Consider the following 22,873-nt stretch of genomic DNA (forward strand, 5'->3'; position numbering starts at 1 on the left):
GAAAGTTTAGAAGTAATTTTTTCTTCTCCTGTTAAGTTGCCATTTTGGACATAAATTTGTTTTCATATAAGAGATATTCATCACAAGCTGAGATGTCTTTATGACTTCTTTGTTATGGGGTAACAAAGGAGTATTCAAATAAATACAAATATATAATATACATCATATAAATATTAAGAAGACACCACTATTTTAAAGCAATATTAACATGTTACATGTGCTCCACAGCATAGTTGAGCGGTCCTCCCTGCAGCTGCCAGGGCAACAACAGGCTGCTAGGGCTATAAACACACTTGTAGGCTGACCAGAACTGTAAATGATGAAAAAGTCTACCGTCTCGAAGTAGCAGCAGTCGGGATCTTCTTTACCTTCACAATGCGGTTCTAAACATTCCATGGTGAAAGGAATAAGACAGTGTTCCATGTTAAAACAGCTCGTAATAACTGAAATAATTTACCACAGAGATTGGAGTAAATACATTTTCAGTAACGGACTGACCAGCAGTGTTTAGGGTGTCAGCAGGTATTAATTAAGAATAGGCTAAAACAAGACTGATCTTACATCAATAGGCTGCTGTGCATCCTCAGTGAATGCATGGTCGTCCTATAGGCACTCAAAACGTATGCATATGCATATTTTTCATAATGTGGAAATGATTTATGGACAGGTTACCAAATACATTTATGTGAGATACATATATATGTATATATATGAAAAAGCCTATGGACATTTTTCAGGAGGTGCTACTGGGCATTCAGTGCCCCCTAGCAACTCCCTAGCCCTGCACCTGATTACTAGCACTGGGACACAAGGGGACCTGAAGACTAAATCACAATTGAAAAAAGTTTGAAAGTCCCTGAAGCATTGGAAATGGTTAAAAGAACAAAACTTATAATCAGGGAAAAAATATGACTTTACTCAAAATGAATTCTCTTTGAGTTCCATTGGGTCACATTTCAGATTTAATATCTCTCTACTTTTCTAAAATAATTTGCTCAACAAAGCCCTGCATTTCCTGATTTAATAATAGCTAACGGTTTTTGGAGGAAGCCACACCGCCTAGTAGCGAGCAGTTATTTTCAATCAGGCTCTTTAATATGACATAGAGCTTGGCTAAGGTGGGAGCTACCTGGGATATAACGTGTGAACAATGATATTAAACAGGACACTAAAAGTGACTCCTATCTTTAAAGAGGAGAAACGAATACTGGGTCCTTGCCACCACGGATATTATTAAACTAATTTGTCTTGTCGTAGCCCTGGGTGAACCCATATCTTAGTGCCAAGGATGTATCACACTGCATAAGCAGCAGTTCAGTCACAGGAGTTTGCTTAGCAGAAAGGAATATAGATCACAGCAAAGCAATACAGAGAGGAAACTTTCCACATATCTGAGAGGAGACTTTGATTTTCTCTCCTGGACAGAACCTTAATTGCACTTGTCTCTCTTTCTCTCTCTCTCTGACTCGTTATCAAATAACCAGCTACTCTCAAGTTGCTGAAACCTCCATTGATCATATACATGGACCAACACCAAGTGAGACAGCCATCATATTTATGTTGCGTATTCTACAGAGCTGAAATGATTCTTTGTTGGGTAGCTTTACGCTGCAGGCCATAATTAGTCAAGCCACAGATAAGCTGGAGCACAGATGGCAATACTGAGGAGACATCTTCCCATCAGTCTAAAACGTGTCATGTCATTTCATTTTCTACAAGGAAAACCACTGTTAACATTCACAGACCTGTACTGTGGGTTTCAAAGAGTTGGCACAGCATATTTACAGTACAGTAGCAGTCAGACGTCTGGACACACCTGTTGGAAGGGAGGCTTTTCATGATCTTGTAGATATATTGATCTACATGATTGTGCTTAAATGCAGTAAATAGCACATTGGACATTGAAATCTTGAATCAAAATCTTGACAATCTCACAATATGCTATATTTTTCAATATGAGATTTTATTATATATTGTATATTACAATATTAGTTAACTTGTAGGAGTTTGTAACTTGTTTTAGGTAGTTTTGTCTAGAGTGTAGTAATTCTACTGGCAGTGTTACAACCTCCGGTCATTTGCGTGCTTGCTTGTGCGGTTTCTGTTTGTGATTAGTCTGTTTCTGTAGGTGCAGGTCCATGATTGGCCACCAGGGGAGTTCTTGACCCCAGGAAAGACATTTTGGGCTCTTTCACTTTGGCAACCTGGAAGAGCATCCTGCTCAGACAGACCCAGCACTTCCACCTTCCACAGACCTTCGGGTTGTGTCTGTGACCCTGAAACTTATTTTGTGATGCCATCTTGCCGCCTGACCAAATACCAGAGGACATGAAAGAAGCTGCTTAAAAATGCTACCCAGGAAGTTTTTCAGAGATTTTGGTGGGACATCACAATGTGCATGCCTAAAGAGTATGCGGTGGCATTAACTACCATCAGAACAAAGCAAAAAGCATATTCAGATTTTACTGTTCACTGTATCTCTGCAATGAGCAGGTGTTTGAACAATCACAATTAACACAGTTAAATGGCCAGAATTGCCGTACACGTGCTGGCTGTGTGGAGCGACTGCGATTGGCTCGGGAGTATTAGAGATGTGCCGAAAACAAACGTTGTGATAGGCTCTGTTCATCAGTGGTCAACATCATATTTGAAAGGGATCAGCTGTCCCATTTCCCCAATTATTGCTTGTTCTCTCCATTCCTCCTGCTCCTTCCCTCTCCTCCATTCCTCTTCCAGTGTTCTTCCAGGGCAGGACAGGAGCAGTAGTAAATGTTTCTAGTAGTAAACCCTCATACGTCTGTACAGTGTTCAGTGTTTGGTCTGGCAGAGGTCTGTGGAGAGTGCCTACTCTCATTTTCTGTTGTAACCTGACTCTAGACAGGGTCTTAACAGCAGATATAATTAAATTAATTCTGTTCATTTGAAGAAATTAGCACTATTAGACATCTTATCTGCCAATAGAATTTAAATGTCACTTACTTACTTAAAAACACTACTTACTTACTACTTTGTCACAGAATATTATCTATATATAAATGAAATAGATACAGATATCATTCTTTGCCGTTTGGAATTGTATTCTGCTCTATTCATTTATTTACAAAACTAAAAATTTTTTCAGTGTACTATGAAATGTACCTCAACAGGTGATTTTTAGCAGCCAGAAAGTGCTCCACCTATTTGGGTTTTAAAGCCTGTTGTAAAAGCGTCCCAGGAGGCTCCTCATAAAGCTGCTTGAGAGAATGCCAGTAGTGCATGAAGTTGTAATCGAAGAAAAAGCAGGATACTTTGAAGACAGAAAGTTTTGATTTGTTTGTCTGTCTTTTATAGTCACTGCATAACTGCATGTAGCTTTGATGTCTGTGGAAAATGTAGAAAACCAATACCAAGAAACCCTCTCCCATTAACAGGTTTGTCCAAACTTTTGACTGATGCTCTGGCCTGCTTTTATTTATTGGATTTGTGATGAACATTAGTCTAACGATGCATAATGAGAGGTTAATGAGTCCATCAGTTCTCTGGTTCTTGCCTCCTCAGTTCAACAATCATCTTTGATCCCCTGAAGTCAGACACACAAGGAGGTAAAGTCAAGAGGCACAAAAAGAGAGAGTGCAGAAGAAAAGACGAAAGCCGTGAAACCTTGCATCTCCTCCAGCAGCTGAGAGCATTCAAGGCCACCTCATAAATACAAGACAATTCAGACTTCAGAAAAGTCTGAAGAAGAAAAGAAAAGAAGAATCTCTTGCCTTATCTGACCCTCCATTCACTCAACACCATCTTATCTCCACCCAATGAGGCATCATATATTTATATATATGAAAAAAGGAAAACACAAGAAGGAAATCTGTACTGGGTCTAGCTCCTTGCTCTTTGGAAAACACGGTGCCTGTGTGTTCTGCTAATCCCATTAATGTGATTTCATTTATTTCATTATTTCATTTGATTGCATTGACTCAGTCACGCTTTCTTGTTTTTTGCTGTTTTTCTTTTCTTTTAAGTCAGAAAAGACAGGGCAAGAGTCCAAATTGGCACAGCTGACTGACACCAAGCTTACTGTAGACTTGAACTGGAATAAAATGCTCAACTGTTTTGACAGACTGTCACCCAACAACATAACAGCCCACATGCTGTGCGGAGAAATCTGACTTTAGTCATTAATATTCATGGGTTCTAGCCAACAGGGAGACATGAGTTGGGGTGTTGCTTGACTGGTGTCTAAGGGGCAGTGACGGGAGTAGAATGGGCCGTTCTTTTATGTGAAAGCGTGCCAAGGCTTTGTGGAGGTATCCTTGATGCTCACACACTTGGTTCTATGAATGATAACCATCCTGTTCTCCGCCAAAACTGGATGGCCTCATTGCTAGGTGACTGAAATGAAATCAATGCTAAGTGACACCGCTTCACTATCTTTACAGCACTTTTTTAGGATTTCAGATCCTAATTTGAGGACCAAAATTGTATGTTGTGGCAGTGCGGTCCGTAATTTCCTGTGTGCACACTCAGGCACAGCAATGTTCCTAGAATGACAATGGAAGAATAAGCACTAACTAGAGTCACACACAGTAAATAATAAAGAAAAGAGTATGCACTGTCCATACGTAATGCCTCCTCAAGCTGGGGCTTAGCAAATGCTAACATGAGAGGGGAATTTATAAAGATGACATAGTGTCAGAAACACTGCCCGGTGATCCTGGTCCCTTTGAGAAACTCAGTGTCACATTAATTATGCACTTCTTGGCAACACATAATAAAAAATGTCCCTATATATAATCTTTTCCCCGGACCTCATTATAGATGAAGTGCTGCTTGGGTCTCCAAGGTGTTGCCTCCCAAAAATATATAAATAAATAAATAAATAAAATAACCGCTAGGGCCACGAGGTGTCCGCAATCGCGCAGCCCGAGCCACACACAGGCCCATTAATAAATTACAGCAGACATGCAAATTAAAAGGCGAGCCACCGGGGATGAAGACGAGAGGAGACTGTCCATTACATCCCATTGCACACAAGCTAACATACAGATCCTTGGCTCTTTGGAAGAAGCAAGAGCCATGTTATCTAATCACATCCTCCCCCGTGTGTTGTTACCAGCAATATGGCAACATGAGAACCAGAGCTAGGTAAAGCAAAGGAAGGCCCTTTAAAACAAGAGGACCAGGGCAGAACTACACTGAAAATGAAAATGCATTACAGAATTATAGTTCAAAATTCTGAAGCTAAAATGAACTTGTCAGCTCTTTCTGGTTAACCTTTTATTTTGTGTGCTTTGCAAAGTCCATTTGAATATGAAATGACACTGAATTTCAATCCAACAATTGGTTTTAAAAACAATAACTGAGAGCTCTGAGTGGCTCGGTGGTCTAATGCGCTGCCACTGTGGCACGGGGGTCGTGAATTTTAAGTCCTGAGCCATGCCGCTTTGCCATCAGCGGTCAGAGTCAGAGAGAGCACAATTAACCATGCTCTGTTCTCTCCACTTTTAACTGATGCTGGCTGGCACAGGCATCTGTTAGCTGGTGCGATGGAGCTGGGGACCTGGCGCTTTCCCCTGAGTGTCTCGGCTGTCCGAAAAACATTGGTGGAGCACTTCTAGTGCTATGGGGAGGTAATTGGTAGCACCAAATTGGCACTATAATTGATTGTATTGATTATTGTTATTAGCCATGGCAGAACTAAGACTAAAGGGTCTTGCTCAAGGGCTGGAAAATGTCATTTTAGCCAACACAGGTATCAAACCCACAACACTGCAAAAAATTAACCCAGCATTCTAACCACTAAGCCACCCCAGACTGCACTAATGGTTTCCTCCCCATACATTTTTATGCTAATTCACATTTTACCACCTTTTTTGGAATACAATTGCTTTGTTTATTAATAGCCATCCACACTTCTGATGAAAATATTCTCTGGGTGGTTTCTCAGACAAGAGTTAGGCCTAATCCTGGACTACACAGCATTCTAAATGGAGATTCTCCATTGAAAGGAAAAATGTAGTCCATTACTAGGCTTAATCCCTGCCCAGGAAACCAAAGGTCTAAGCCCAGTCCAAAGGTCTGTAGACATCTACTCATCCAGTATTTCTCCTGGAATCAAGAGTATTAACAGAGAGTTTGGCATCCTTTGCAGCAGTAAAACCTCTTTCTTTTGGGAAGGCTTTACACTAGATGCTGGACATTGCTGTGAGGACTGGATGGCTATGGCTACTGTGAGACCATTAGTGAAATCAGGTTGCTGTTGAATGATCAGTTCTGCATCACAAATGATACTCCAACTCATCCCAAAGGTATTAGATAAAGCTCCATCACTCCAGAGAACACTGTTCCACAGCCCATTGCTGGGGAGCTTAAACCTCTTTAGCTGAAGCTGAGCCTTGGGCATGATAACCTAAGGCACATGTGCAGCTACTCCAGGGCATTTTCTATGGAGATTATACATGCTGTCCCAAATGAACACCTGAATTTTCTAATTGGAAGAGATGTTGGACACATTTGGACATATGGTGTATACTTACTTCTCCGGTATCAGCCACTGAATGCAGAGCTAAAAATTGATACATCAAAAACATATCAAGAAACTTTCCAAAAATAAGCATAGGCTGCAGCGCCCAGCCAAGAACAGGCTTCTGTTGAGAGCTACAGGGTTGTCCTTGAGCCGCCAATCCCCAGCTGCTCCCTCTAAGGACTGAGCCAATCTTCAGAGCAAGAATTCCATGTCTAATCACTTTTAATCGGGTCCCAGTTTCCACTTTATGGCCATTGACAGAATAGGATTGGATTGGATGTGAGAGCTATAAAGCTGGGCCCATGTCTGGCTGCAATGGCTGGTGGGCTCTAACTGACCATGCTGAAGGGACAGATCCGCTGCCGCTTGATTGCACCTTCTCTACGCTAAAGTGCCCCTTCCTCAGCTTGATGTATCAGCCTCATTTTCTCTAGAAGATGATACGATCATCAGCACTGGCGCAGTGGAGAAAATCAAAGGGTGTGAATGGAGGAAGGAAAAGGGACACTGATTGGGCTCAGTCTCTATCATAGAAGTGTTTTGACATGTTAACTTATAAACTTTTAAAAGAGCCAAACAAGGTACACCACTTAAAATAATTACATATGCCCGTATGCCCGTATTCTCTTAATTTTTTTGTTACTACGGCCCACAGTTTATGCCCCTACAATAGTCATTTTAATTTTTCATGATCATTTTCCAATCTTTCTGAAATTATTTTTAAAATCCTGCATTTGTTACTGTACCATTCAGTGTGATATATACATAAAAGACCCCAGCAATTTGCCAAATTGCTGTATGTAATTTTAGGACCATTTTATGCCACTGACGTAATGATATTATAATAATAATAATGAAATGATACTCTTTTAAAGAGCAATAAATGTTTCATTATTAAGATATATTCAGACATTGGAATTGGACCATATAAAAGATTTTATTATTCAAAATAAATAAAAACAAAACAGCATAAGCTGTTTTATAGTTGACATTCCAGCTTATTAATGTTAATGGGCTCTTCTCAGGAAGTAAACACAATGGGCAATATCGAGGTCAGCTAAAATGATCGAGGTCATGTCTATATATTGTACAATAAGTATTGTGATAGGCCAAATATATAATATCACAGTTTTTGTGACGCTACAAAAATCAATCCATTTAAAAAAGGGTTGTGTGTGTGTGTGTGGGGGGGGGGGGGGTTCTTTCCTGATACACATAGTTTAAAATGTTTTTGAATAAATACATTATAAACTATTACAGACACTTCCAAGCTATGCAAAAGCACTTGCTCTTCTATTGATCACTTTGTCTTTTTGTAAGCAATAGTCATGACACTAATTCAACTATCTTTTTCCCCTTAACTAGTACTCACACATACATCATCATTTGTGTGCTGTCTCTGGCTCTTCGAGAGCAGGAATCCTGCAATAATCTGATTTTCTGCAATGACTAATGAACACTCATCCCTGCCCCATCCCTGTTGATGTGGGCCTTTGTGCATTATGTACTGCAGCAAAGAAAAGAGCAGTGGGGATAATTTACTTAGCGGCTCCCCCACATGCAGCTCTATCCTACTTACTTAAGCTGCACAGAGGGCTGCTGCTCACAGCCATGCAGCACAAGGTCTTGGTCATTGCCGGAAACCAGCTGACATGCACACCAACAATACCAATGATTATTATTACAAGGCCAGTACAGTAATAATCATCCTTCTTGCGTAATCGTGTCACTGGAGTTAGTCACAGTATCTAGCCTACTATTAGTGAGCTTTGTCCACACTGGATTGACCATTGATCATGGATTGATTCTTTTAGAGGAACATTAACAAGGAAAACCAGGACATGCAGTATTTTATTGAATGTACTAATATATTGTTATGACATATTTTGAGACATATTAGAGCATTTTTTCTGCATTTAAAAGATTGTTTCAAATGGTCACTGTAACCTTATGGAAGGATCTAAGACCTGCATGAAATCCTTCTTCTAAAACACTGAACAAATTACAATTAAACTGACCTGTTCCAGTATTTCAAAATGGACTAAAGTAATATACGGCTATGGTCCACAATCGGTTTGACCCCTAACTGAATAAATGACTGCTCTGTGGACATTTAAAGCTCAAATCAAACATGCTGTGTAGACCATCTGACCTTTACATTACATGCCTTTTGTCTGTGCCATCCACTGATGAAGATGGGTTTTGGGATGTAATGCGGGCCTAGGAAGGGGATGAGTCACTGGCTGGAAAGTGAAAGGTAGACCCAGCACACACACAGATATGCAACTTTTAGTTAAACATTAGACCTAAACTGAAAAAAAACATTTACCCTAAAATAAAGCCAACTCTCTAGTGACAGTCTGTGTCTCTGCCATGGCTCTCCAGCTAAAGGCTTAGGCTGTGCCCTATTCACTATATAGTGCACTACGTTGGAGTTCTGCCATTGTGTAGTGGTGTTCGAAATTGTGCTTCAGAAGTTTCAGTTGACTGTACCAATCCCACAACACATCGTAACATAAAGTGTACCAATGATGTACACCAAACGGACATGGAATGCCCATAATCCATTGCGTTGTTTGATTTAAAGATTCGCAATCGGCTTCTGTAAGGAAGAGCCGGTGGTCAGACTGTTTATGTGATGCAACCATTCTGAAATAGTTCACTAGCTTTCAGAGTTTTGTTCCCTATAATAGTGCTCTATATAGTGATCTAGATTCTTTGCACATGAGAAGACAAAAAGACAGGACAACCATGGACATGATTCTGACAACAGCTCCACCTCCAGGCCGTCAGAGTGTTTTTTGTATACTTTTTATAGTTGCAAGGCACCTCATGGGACCAACTTGTACCTAAATCACATTTAACAAGTTATGTAGTCTCCACTAGGGGTGCTAGTAAACATGTTGAAGCAGAATGGAAAGTCATAGTAAAATAATTAAAATTAAATAAATAAACCCCCAAAAAAGAATTTTCTTGGTAATTAAAAGCAAAATATTATTCATGACCACAGCATACTTTGACATTGATCACCTAATCAGTCCATGTCAGTTTTATAGGTGCCATGCACAAAGACCCTTATTTCCTTTCAGAAACCTACGATACACTGTATAGCATGCGACCTGTATTTCATTATTTTAAGTGGGTGCTCGGAAATTGTAAACAGTTCATCAAAGCACCGATAACTATGTTGGCGCAGTCCCAAGGGCACGTTCATGGGATTCAATCCAGCTGGCTTTTAATAAGTTACTACAAAGCTGTACATGCATAGCCTGAAGAGACTATTGAATTGAAAAACCAACTGACAATGACATCTGTGAAGAAATGTTTAAGTTAATTAAAAAAATGAAAAAAGAAGGCTTCTTAGTAGCACACAGATGTGCTGTACCAACAAGTTCAAAATGGTCATGGCTGAGCAAAACCTCAATTAGTTATACTGATGGTTTTTCAATTCAATAGTGGTTGGTGTGGCGCAACAGATAACACCACTACCTGCCAGTGAGCTACCACACCACATGGGAGACTGGGGTTCGATTCCCAGTCTGGGTGACTCTGCTGTGCTACACCAATAGCGTCCTTGGGCAAGACTCCTAACACTACATTGGCCCACCTCTGTAATACAAGAACCTTGTAAGTCGCTCTGGATAAGAGTGTCTGCTAAATGCCATAAATGTAAATGGTGGGAGGAAAGAATGGTGAGACCCCTCTTCCCTTCTCACAATGCAAAAGGCTTGGCAATCTGGCAGTGCTTGATCAATGACTGGCAAATTTATGGAGTTCTCCTATACTATACTAGGCCACATTCTACACTTTTTTTTTTATATATATATTTTTTATATGAGGTCCACACGTGTGGGCTGATGTACCAAACATTCATAATTAATTTTTATTTGATCCCTTTGGAATCTCTTAAGATTAACCAGGCTGTTACTGGCATATGTAAATAACTAACTGTTGGGCTGTCCTATACTGCACCACATTCACAAAGCAGTAAAGGCTGGAACAGTCCTTGTAACTTCAGTTTAAATAGGTGGGGCTGTTGTAGGTAGTTATGTGTAAATATGCAGTTTGTTGTGACAAAACACTAAATTTGAAACAGACTTCATGAACTTATATCCAATCTATCAGTTTATATTACCAAAACACTGTTACTGACTGTCAGAATACAGTATTTTAGATAAATTTAAGTTTTTTTAATGTGTCAGGATGTGTCACCAAACCTGCCAATCTACCCCTTCGGTCACTGTATGGACCTCTATGTCTTTAGGTTGCCACCTTTTCAAATACACAATCAATATTCACTCATAAAACCATTTAATTTAGTTTGAATCTTCTCCTAAATCAAAGTAACAAAACTTTTAAATCAAATCATGTAGAAAATACCTCAAAAATAGCATTTATCATTTCCAGCAGCAGCTGCATTGTCAAACAACTCCAATATGGGAAAATCATGACCCTTGCAACCCTGCTGGGGAAAGAACCAGCAAGTAAAATGCGCTCATGCTGAAACTAGTGCAGTGTTTTTTTTTTTGGTTGCCGTAGCGACCCTGCAGCTTAGAATCCCACTGTTTCCTAAATGTTTAATACAAGTTCACAGCTGATTTTAGACCGCTATGACAGTTTCACAATCAGTATTTTCTTGTGCTTGGCGCCATCTTTGCAGTAGCACTGTGCCCCTTCTTTAGTTTGGGGAGGACGGAAGATACATTTCCTTGAGGGAACAATGAATTCAAGGATGCATCAAAACCTTTTACAGGAGAATGTAAGGCCAGCCGTGTAGGACAATGACCCACAGCGTAATTTAACTAAAGAATGGGGGAAAAGGAAAAAGATTTGTGTTTTGGAATGGCCAAGTCAGAGTTCTGACTCTAACCCTACCGAGATGCAGTGGCATGACCTGAAGAGGGCTGTGCATGCAAACAACAAAATCTTGTTTTCAGCTAAACAGAGAAAACACTTGGTGGAGGGGATAGCTGCTAAAAGAGAATTTATAAGGTTATTAAAATTCACTTACTTTTTTTAGCCTGCTTTTTTGATGTTTATTCAATGTGCTTAGTAAAAGACATGGACAGTATAACAGTTTGTGATATTAGTTTGGTTGGATTGGTGTTTGTCTATAATTGTGACTTAGATAACATCTAAGATCACCCAACCTTTTATAAGGGTGCAATACAGAAGCACAGGTACTTTCTATAGGTTCACTATTCACTGTATTTTTCTTCTGGTAACTGTTGTAGAGTTGTATACCTTAAAACAGCATTCATGTCTAAGTTTTCTATATTTTAAAACAAACTTGGCAACTAGTAGACCTGTGCCATAGTCACACTGTGATGATGTCATATGGTTGCACTAAGCTTTGGTCACACTGTTTTAAAAATTACTGGACATGTACACTATTTGAAGGCTTACATGAGGCTTAACAGTTCCCTTTAACAGAGCTCAGGTGTAATGCTCCTAAGTACGGACAATAGGATTGTCTCATGTTCAACTACAAAAATGACAACAACAAAAAATTACATCTGCAAAAAAAGCGTTGTGCTGCAGGTGCAAAAGTGTTTATTTTACCGGCTTGTCAAAGTGAGAGGGCTTTGGATTCTGAAAGCTGAAGATCCCTTTGGAAAAGGGCATGTGCTAAGCACATAGTGCAGTAATATGATGTGATTTAAATGGATCCTGCTTTCCTTCTGTCACGGCTAAATGGGGTAGCTGTATGCACACTGTGGAAGACCCGGCAGCAATACAAACTGGATCTGAGGATTTTATTATCAGTCACTCCTTGAGGATGAGCTCGTCCCTGACAAATCTTTTCGTATTAACCTCAGCAACAGCGTCTGCTGGTATGCGTGTGGCTGTGTGTGTATGTGTGTGCGCGCATGTGTGTATCCACTTCCTAATCAAAGGTGCGTGTGGTAAAAAACAGAGCGTCACACCGAGCCTAGCCTGAGTCTAATTGCATGCCAGCATTTAAGTGCTAACTTCCAGCTTATAGACTTAAGCTCAGAAGCTGGTTCACACTTTGACATGCTCATTAGGATCAACTTGTAGTTCACACACTAATTTAGAGGAGTCAATAATAGCGCTGTGAAAATGACAATGTCCCTGACATTAGGTGTCATAGACCAGCAGTCTATGACTATGCCATTCGCATCATGGTCTACAACGCCAGTAATTTGCTCTATATAAAAATGCTATCTGTGCCACAACATCTCACACGTTTGACATCTGGAACCACAAGCCATGCTAATTCAGTGAGTGAGTACCTGAACATTATTCTTCATGACACTATGGTTTAACTGTCAACTGTCAACTGTATAACAGGGCATGGCTATAACTAAAGTAACTAATGCCTGTATTGAATTTCAAAGGAAATCAACACAAAATTAACATGCATATGTGTAATATCACAATAAGCAGCTTAATAATGATATATGTTGATATGCTAGCATGAGCTGCCAATTGATAATTCACAGCAGGGCCTGGCCAATGTAAAAATGGCCAATACCAGTTTTAAGGGGTGAAGATGTGAGTTTGCCACAACCAAGAAAAGATACTAGGTAAATTGTTGGTCATTGATACTGCCCACAGTTGGTTGCCATTTGATATCATATATATATATATATATATATATATATATATATATATATATATATATATAAAATGGCAAACAACTATGGGCAGTATCGATGTCATTTGATATTTGATTTGATAAATCATATATAATACTTGAGACTTTGCAAGGACAAAGAACCTAGGTTCATCTGTTTCTTGCTTTTCCCGATTTTCCTAGGATACAAACACTCAAGCAGTGAAGAACAGTGCTTTCCAGATCCATGGCATTTCACTGCGCATAAACACCTGCAACCAAAGAGCCGTTTTTTTTTTTTTGCCCTGCAGGTGGTGAATCATACCAGTCACATGCCAAAATGAACCAATCACACAACCCCACACAAAAGGCCAGGAGTGAAGGCACCAGAGTCAGCTTGAAGTGAACTCCAGGGCACTGATTTTAGGGAGGACCAGAGATTGGTTCTCTGGGCTGCTCCCGGGCTCAAAAACAGCTTTCACACTTGACCAAACGAAACGTACCAAACATCTCAGAGCAAGCGCTCCCGGGTCCAGAAAAAAATGTAGTATGAAAACGGCCTGTGGCAAAAAGACCTCAATATACTTCTTGTGGAGACAATGTTCACCCGGGTTTAATGAGCAAAATAGGAAAAATGAAGAATCACAGACAATACATGAAGCTTCATTCACTGTGCTTAGGGCACGCATGAAAGCACAATGTGACAAACGCATGTGACTGGTCGGTGCTACAGAGGCAGGATTTACAGGTTACAATCCTTTTCCAGTAGTCATGGAATTTGACCATGAAATGTCATACTGCCACTTGCGTTACTAGAGCGTCCATATGCGACAGCCAACACCCATTGCATGAAGAAGGTTAAGGTAAGGCACTGTTATTGTGTCCTGTTGTGTTGATATTTTGTTTAATCTGACAAAGTACTAAATTAATAGAAAATATAGATTTTTCTGTCTGACGGGTTAGACTCGAGACTAAAGTTCAACTGTACAACATCACAGTTATTTCCTGTAGGCCCTCCTGTGCCTTTATTAAAAACTTAACATCTTCATTTAGGAGCGAGATTTCATCTGACTATCTGGCTGCTTTGAGTTAAACTCATTTGACAAAGGTCAGATATTTTTAACACTTTTACACACATATTATTGGAATCCCAACACTGATTAAACAAAGGCTAGCACTTAAGAACTCCCATTCAGACCACATGTGCTCTGCTTCTATATTCTAATGCTCCACACTGTCACTGAGTAGCCTTTTAAAGTAAAGTCAGCCTTAATTACGACATTACCAATGTTGGAATTCACTACTTACTACGGATTACGAACTGTTGAAATCAGGTTCTGGTAAATCATGATGAGTGACATGGCAGTGACTCAGCAAGGTGAAGAAAATGAGCCATGCTATTGAATAATCCATTTTAATATTATATCTTTATTTGAATGTAATACCTATTCAACATATGTAATGAGGATTTGTCAAGCTTTGAACTGCCTATTCTGCTTATTCTTTCTACTGTTTCAGATGTGACAGTAGAAAGAATAAAAAAGGGGATTATATGGTAATATAAGGTACAGTAGGACTGCACTGTCAAAATCTGAAACTGTAATATAATGCGATAATGTGATTTTTTGTGTATTTGTGTATTTTGCTTACACACGCAAAACAAAAAAAACTCAGAATGAGAACTCTTGTCTGATTGAAAACTTTGGTTTCTAGTCATGTTCCTGGAGATGTCTAATATAATTTACTGCTTATAAGCCCTTGCTGCTTGATCACTGCCTGCATTAATTTAGGGGATAAAGTCATGGATATGTTGATGAATATGAATGCTATTCAAGTTATGAATATTCTACAGGTCAAATATGCCTTGGCCTGCCTCACACAAACAGACCCCACGCTAAAAGTGGCAAAGCTTTCAATGAAACTCCAAAATAACGTAAAGCATACCTTATGCTGGCAGCAACAGTACATTGGCCATTGCTTGATAATGTACACACTGCTGTAATCCTTAAAGAGAATATGATAAAATCAATAGTGATAGGCTATCACAGATGCGAATTACATGAACATTAAAAGAAGTGCATTATTAATGCCTTACTGTGGCTGGCACTGCGGGCTATGAGGGTTGATGAATTATTAATTGCGTAAGGTGAGGACAAAACCCTGATCTTTGATGTTGCTTGGGAAAGTGAAGTAGAACTTGATGGTTAGCAGTTAGCAGAGGTTTGCACAGTAGTAGGGCATGCAGTTTATCATTCCCTTTGACTTTTTAAAGCTTTATTTATTTATTTATTTTTTTTATCTGCAGTCTAGTTATGATAATTGCCTATGACTATAGGACTATGTATGTATTATACGAATGTGTGTGAGTATGTATTATATGAATGTGTGCACAAACATGATCTGGACCTAAAGAACTATGGACCTTTCTGAAAAGCAAGAACTGAACCTAAACACTTTGAACGGGATGGAAAATGTCAAGTAAAAAAGCTGTAAAAATACCAAAGGTGTGGAAGTCTGCAAGTTAGAAATGGTCAGATCTGATCAATGGAATGCTAATAAAAAACACAACTGCAGGAAAAGTCCAGAAGGTTGAAGATGGTGTTATACAGGTGAGGTCCTTGACATTTACATTCCATTTTACCTCTGCAGTCTAGTTATGGTCTTCACCGAAAGGGGACTATATTACCAGTCAACATTACTAAATGACATGGTGCGGCAGGGACAATCCTGAAATTCCAACCATTTTTTTTTTCAGTCTCCGTACGGCATTGGAATTTAAGTGCAAGTGTAAACATTCACCATTACTGCCATCTACTGAAACATCTAAATAATCAGCGTAAATAGTAGGGTAGGGAAGCACCAACCACTGAAGCTCCCATGTTCAAATGGCCAGTCAGGTCCCACTGGTACCACATTATGGAGCTGTCAAGAAGTGAAATGCTCAGCTAAAAGTCAAACACAAGATGAGACATCATGTTCAGCCTTGAGAGTGCAGCGAGGGAAAAACAGCCATCAAGAATATGTCGCTTCAAAAGTCTCAGGAGTTCTGCTGTACTACACAACAGAGGCTTAGGGACAAAGAATCAATACAATCTTTGAGTTTTTAACTTTCTCTCTTGGATGAACATAATGAAAAACATTACATAAAAGCAAATATTGCTGCTGGGCCTCTTGCTGAAACCACTGTGCGCTAGTACACGTCCGCAGTCATCAGAGGACGGGCAGAGAAGATGACAGCGGCAAATGGCTGGCTAAGGGACCCAGACGAAAAGAACCCCCCCCCCCCCCCCCCCTCAAAAAAAAAAAGACAGAGACTTACAAAACACTCTAGAGACAGTCCCTTCACATCAGCACCATGACTTTATTCTCCCCATTGTTTTTTTTTTTTTTAAAGGTCTGACCAAGCTGTGGCCATTATGCTCTTTTTACAGTGCCCTGCACTCACACACACAAGGACACATTTATCAGTGGACAAATAAGTGACTCTTTTTTTTACTTCGTAGGCACCTAGAGCCCTTTCGTTTTGAGACTGGGGCAATATTTTTTAGGTTACTTTCATGCGCCTCTGGATCATTTTTAAGGTGAGTGGCACTGCTCTTTCAAGATTTCTGCAAAATTAAATGGTTGAGATGTAAACAAAGTCATAAGGAGTGTTTTGATGTCATATGCGCTATTCTTGAGAAAATTAACGAGCCATAATTGTTCACAGTGGAGGTGATAGAACCAGATGTCTGAAGGGTTTTAATGACACTCAAAACTTCATTACAAGAAATATTACATTCATTTGTTCATAATACACTCCCTAATGTACAAGCTTGAAAAAAAAAACAGCTGTTTTATGATTTATTCTGTTTTTTTATATACAATAAATTTGTTTGCCAATTTCTTTCCTTTTTTTCCAACTTGTTATTGCCAGTTAACTCACCGGTTAATAACCCCCCTTAGCACTAGCAATGCTTCCGACACTAGAAGCGTAAGGACTTAACACATGTCTCCTCCGATACATGCAAAGTCAGACACTGCGTCTTTTCAAGCTGCTTGCACACTTAGAAGAAAGTTCCAGGTCCACAGCTCTGCCACACTAGCCAACAGATGCCTGTGCCAGCCAACATCACTTCAAAAGACACATCTACCCACCCAGAGAGAGCAGCCAGCAGCCAGTTGTGCTCTCCCCGACTCTGGTCGCTGATGGTAAAGTGGCATGGCTTGGGATTCGAACCTGCAAGTTACATGTAGGTTCAGTGGTGAGCGTTTAACAGTAAATGACATGGCTATATTTGAGCTATCACAACCATTACCAAATGATGCAATGCACCATGCGATGCAGCATTGCACACCAAACCACTTTGAATGACTTCACTTGCAGCTCAAGCACTGAATTATGATATGATGCAATGCTGTATACCATATACAAACCGACATCATCACAAATACTGCCATGTGAACTCAGAGAAGATCCAAAACTGCTCAAGGTGACTCCAGTATTTGCAGTCCTACCACACGTCTGTCCTTATTGCACCTTATTGCTCCAAAACAATCCAATTTACAAGCCATTCCAAACACATAATTTGCCTAAGCGGTTGAGTTTCGGAGCGAGGACCAGCAGAGAGATAATGCTTTCGCTGGAGGGCCGACAGTAAAACATGGTGACGCGATGATGAGGGAGGTAAAGCCCATTTTTCAAGGATTTTCACCAGGGCTTCCCCCCAGCCAGTGCAATGTAAACTGACACTGCTATTAGAAGGATCTAGGATTCTCTAAGCTTGGATCCACTAAGAACCACTAAGTCTGTAATAGAGATGTGTCAGTGTGAAGAACCTTGATATTGGTAAAGAACCTTCACATCGTCCAGTGATGCTTCTTTAGACCAGGTTTTCACGCTCACAAAAAGTGGTTCTTCTAGGACATCGCTCAGAGAACCCGTTGAATCTCCCTTATTTTTAAGGTGTCCATATCACACCTTATCTCCTTGCCTGAATGATGTTTCGTATTTACAGTCGGCACACACATTTAATGCAGCATGCTGGTTCGGAAAATCACAGGTGAACCAGGAGGGCTGCACCCCCCCCCCTCCTCTCTCTCTCTCTTTTGGAAAAACAATGGTATGGTCAGGGATGGGGACCACTCAACCAGGGAAGGCCAAGCTGTTGCCTGGCTCGTGCTCCATATGCACTGCTACATGGCCCATTGCACGCGAGCGATGGTGAGGGGCATCGGTCGCTCTTATGCTCTTTCTGCAGCACGCACACAGCCAGTGAGAACACATGCAGGTCTTTCAGAGGCAACAGATGCATTGGTGGGAGCTTTCCTCAGAGCGTGCGCGTGTACATTTTTTTAACGGACCCACGCGGCACGAGAGTGAGAGAGGAGTGTCCGGCCTGTATTTCTGCTCCTGTTCGCTCACTCGGTGTGCTGCACACATGCCAGTCATACCAGGGCAGACCGTAACGCAAGAGCCGATGTAGACGAATCGGCTCCATCTCACACTGCACCTCGAGCGTGTTCACCGTGGATGCCTGGAAGCCGCATCTCTCACCAGCGGCTCTCTGCATTCACCCTCCATGTATCCATGCATGCTTTTATCCTGACGTTGAGGGGAGAACGGGGTGGGGAGAGGGAGAGGGGAGAGGGGGTGCGCCATCACTCAGACGTACAAGGCAAAGTGCGTTACGCCCAAACGGAAGCAAAGTGCGCCCTGATGCGATCTTCATTTGGGCGTTACGCATTCTGCTTGAGCAACTGACTTCGACATCCCTATGAAAGAACATGGATTTCTTACGATACTGTTATACTAAGTTAAGTTGCCGTAGAGCGCGCGCATTCACACACACACACACACACACACACACACACACACGCATTCGTTTCATTGGTTTAGCTGAAGCTCAACAGATGGGCGAGAGATGCAGAATCGTGAGCACCACCTGTATGTCTGCATGTATGAGAAACGTCCAAAAATGAGCCTTTCAGGGCTATGGAAACGCATAACGGCTACAAAACGGTACGTTCTGACTTACGCGTTTTTACGCCCTGAAGTACGGCACGTTTGAGAGGAGATATAAGCAGAGCTGGACTCTTAGTCGTCTTTATCATCTATCGTCGCAGCTGACATTGCAGTCTAAGCAGTGTAGGACACGTTAAACATAATAAAAACGCCGCAAACCCCCCAAGTGCTTGTATCGTGTTAGCCAAAAGCACCGGCGCCCAGACACGTTTCCACAGTTTATGCGTACCTATATTTTAGCCGTATTTCCCACACTAGCCTAGCGTTTCTCTCTGATTTAATAAGCTTCGTGCTTTTTATCGTGGTTTGGTTGGAAAAGCTCACGTTTAAGGCCATACGCGCACACTGCGCAAAGTTAACACCACACAACAAGACACGACTGAAGTAACAGGGGAGAAAACCTTGAAGAGAGGCGTCCTATTCCCACCCGCTTTCAGACAAGACCCGCCCCTGCGCCGCTACTGGCTAGCAGCATCGCGCCTCCTGCGCTTCTATTGGCTAGTAGTTCAACCTCACGGACGGCGGATGAACTCTTAGCCAATCGTGGGGCATTATAGGGAAAAACGGGTGGATTAAAAAAAAAAGAAAAAAGAAAAAGAAAATAGCGCGTTAGAGAGGCACATCCACAGACTAGCTTAGCTTCATAAACATAGCTTCATTTATTCGTAGAGGTGAACGTGTGCCTCAGCCCTTAGAGGAGAAACAGACCTATTTATCTGTCAGATCTATTTTATTAAGGCATGTTTTTTGGACGGCCGTGACACTTTGGTTCCAGTTCACCACACACCTCGAGCTTTCAGTCAAACACGAGGGGAAAAGGACTGAAATATGGGGACTGTGGCCCAACTTTCGGCTAAACTGAGGGAACTGAGGGAATTCGGAAAGCAGCCGGATTGATAGCCTGTCGATTCATATGCGCGCGCGCACACACACACATAAACACACACGCACACGCCGACACACACACACGCTGCTTGATGGCATTTAAACGCGAAGAGGTTTGTGTGTAACAAGAAATAATGGTACTAATAATAAAAAGAGACCACATGGACAGGTTACCTGCTCTCTGTCAGCAGTAGCTATTCGATATTCCCGGATTCGCTTCGCAGATACAAATGAAGTTTGCCCTCCATGACACGGCTCAGTTTAGCGGCACGGCTATTTCCCCTCTCAGCAGCGTAGAGCCGAGTCTTTTCACCATCAATCTTCCCCACAACGAAGCAGCAGTCAGAGAAAACGAAGCCAAAACACACTGTAGGAGAGCGGACGACGTGGGAAAAAAACGCAGCCTGGAAAAATCAGAGCAGACTTAACCGGTGAAACAACACGAGCCCCCACACACACACACAATCCGCAAACGAAGACGAGGAGGTGCCGGGGAAAAAACAAAAAAAGCAGAAGGTCCACTTTAGTCCCCGAGCTGCGTATCCATCCTGGTGCACCGTTACTCCAGAGCAGTTGCAGAGTGAGCAGAGCGCGTTCAGCAGCAGCAGCAGCAGCAGCAGCAGCGGGAGCAGCAGCAACCGTGGCGCGGTGGTGTTCTCCTCCTGTTCCCTTCCCCTTTATTCCCCAATTTGCTGCAGTTTTATTCCCAGGACATCAGCGCGCGCTGGCATGCAAACGACCGGCCGTAAGAGAGTGTGTATGAGTGTGTGTGAGTGTGCGTTTGTGTTGGAGAGAGAGAGATGTATGTGCGTGCGTGTGTGTGTGTGTGCGTGCGTTCGTGTGTGTGTATATGGGTGTGTGTATGTGTGTATGTGTGTGTGTGTGTGTGTGTGAATGCATCCAGCCCCTCTGGCCTCTCTCTCTCTCTTATCTCTCCCGGCGTCTCGCCGTGTGGATGCGGTGCGTGTTTTCTGCAGGTCCCCGAGATCCGCGCGCTTGTCTGCAGGGCTGCTCACTGCACGCGCGCGCGAGCGAGCATCTGGATCTCCCAACGCGCCGAGGAACCAAGGCGGAGAGGAGCGAGGGGGGGCGGGTAGGGGGGGCGCACTGACGTCAACCGGCGGAGGTCTTCAAAAATAGAGCCCAAAAAATTTCAGAGCTTTTAGTCAGGCGGGCGAACCTCTTCCGTTTAGAGGCTGTAAAACAGTTCAGGCCAAGTTCGTGCTCTGTTTTTAGCCTAACACACTCCGCGAGAGCTTTTGTTTTTGTAATGGATCAGGGCTGATCTTCTGATGATCTCATCGATCAGGACTTACAGATATGTATGAAAGGGGGAGATGTAGGCATTAGGTGGGTATGGTGGGTGGGAGATTTTCATTAAAGAAAAAGAAAAGAAACAGCCAATCAGAGACCCTGAGGTACCGGAGCGACCTCTGGGCTTAAGCCCATATAATGCTGCGTTCTAGTAAATACAACTTCACTCCGTTCGTTAAACATCTGGCCACCAAGCATTGAGATCCGTGGGATATCAACATATAACGACATTGGGTCGTCAACAAACACTGGGACATATCCAACAAAAAGAATGCATATTAGTCAGCTGAGCGCTGGAGTGTACAACTAAACATAAATAAAAAAAACAGACTTTAAAACATATGGAAAAGGTCAATGGTTGTGATAAATATGTCATATCTCGTAAACAAGCGTATCATTTAAAACCAAGAGTTTCCCCACTTGTAAATAAGAGGTTTGAGCGCAAGACAAGTGGAACAAATGATATTTCCCAGTTTCCGACACCACTTGAATGTAGCATAAGCCTGTGGCTAGGCCTAGACCTCTGAAATCATGTGGTCATTTCAGTCAGTGTCAGGATCATGGTTTTCTTCAAAAACTTTGGACCGCCGAAAGAGATATTACCAAAGAACTCCTATTACCAAAGAATAGCCCCACTAGTTTGTACAGTAGAATCTGTAGTTACTGAATAATGTGCCTTGGTGTGCAGTAAGTCTTTCTGCATTAAGGGGTTAAGAGTACTTTCAGAAATCACCGCTGCCACCCCTTGTTAACGACTAGAAATTTCCAGACCTGATACGTTTTGGTCTCAATGTTACTGAACTATGAGGTCATTAAGGAGTCAAAATACGAATTCTGCTAAATGCAAGCTAACCCTCCTGCACAACGACTTAACGTCATGAGACTGGCAACTACAATTCCATTTGTCCAGTGTGGTATTTACAGTAATGGGATTTGTCAGTTGGGTAGGGTATTTGTTGTATAAGACATTTACATTTACAGCAGTGCTTGGCTGTTTACCTAATATCCTACGCTAGTTTGTATAGACCTGAATCCAAAAGATCAAGCTGAGATGCTGCCACATACAAAGGTCATAGGTCTTGATGAGTACAGGATGCACTATATGATGCATGTCTGATGAATGCATTCAGCTACTTTAAGTTGCACCCATTGCTGACACAGACGTGCAAAAGCACATACACAGCTTGTCTAGTCCGTTTTGAGAAGTACTGCCAATAGAATTGGACTCTCTGGAGCTGATAAACGTGAACCTATTGGCAACACGTCTAATGTCAGGTGTGGGCTTGAAAGTTACAAAGCCCCAGCATTGAGCTGTGGAACAGTGGAACTGTGTTCTCTGGAATGATGGTGCTCCATCCAATACTTCTGGGATGAGCTGGGGAGTTGGAGATGAGGTGGGTTGGTGATCATCCAACATCTTCACCCATTAAGGCTCTTTTCACTGAATGCAATCAAATCCTCACAGCAATGCTCCATAATCTGATAAAAAAAAGCCTTCCCTGGACAGTAGAGACAGTTTTGGGAGGAAACAATGAATGAGCAGGTGTCCATATAGTGTATAGTGTCCATATAGTATAAGGGCTGATTT

At 41.7% G+C, this 22,873-nt stretch overlaps 1 protein-coding gene across 11 annotated transcripts in view; it reads right to left on the reverse strand.

Annotated features, from left to right (window-relative positions):
• The window catches only part of adgrb2 (adhesion G protein-coupled receptor B2), a 362,907-nt gene extending 341,884 nt beyond the window's left edge, over window positions 1-21,023 (reverse strand). For all 11 annotated transcript variants that reach the window (XM_072675953.1, XM_072675952.1, XM_072675949.1 and 8 more), the window contains exon 1: window positions 20,146-21,023. The gene's annotated coding sequence lies outside the window, so the exon portion shown is untranslated. The remainder of the gene's footprint in view (window positions 1-20,145) is intronic.
• Between the last annotated feature and the right edge of the window lie 1,850 nt (window positions 21,024-22,873).

Source organism: Salminus brasiliensis, chromosome 3 (genome assembly GCF_030463535.1).
Source record: "Salminus brasiliensis chromosome 3, fSalBra1.hap2, whole genome shotgun sequence".
Lineage (NCBI taxonomy): Eukaryota > Metazoa > Chordata > Actinopteri > Characiformes > Bryconidae > Salminus > Salminus brasiliensis.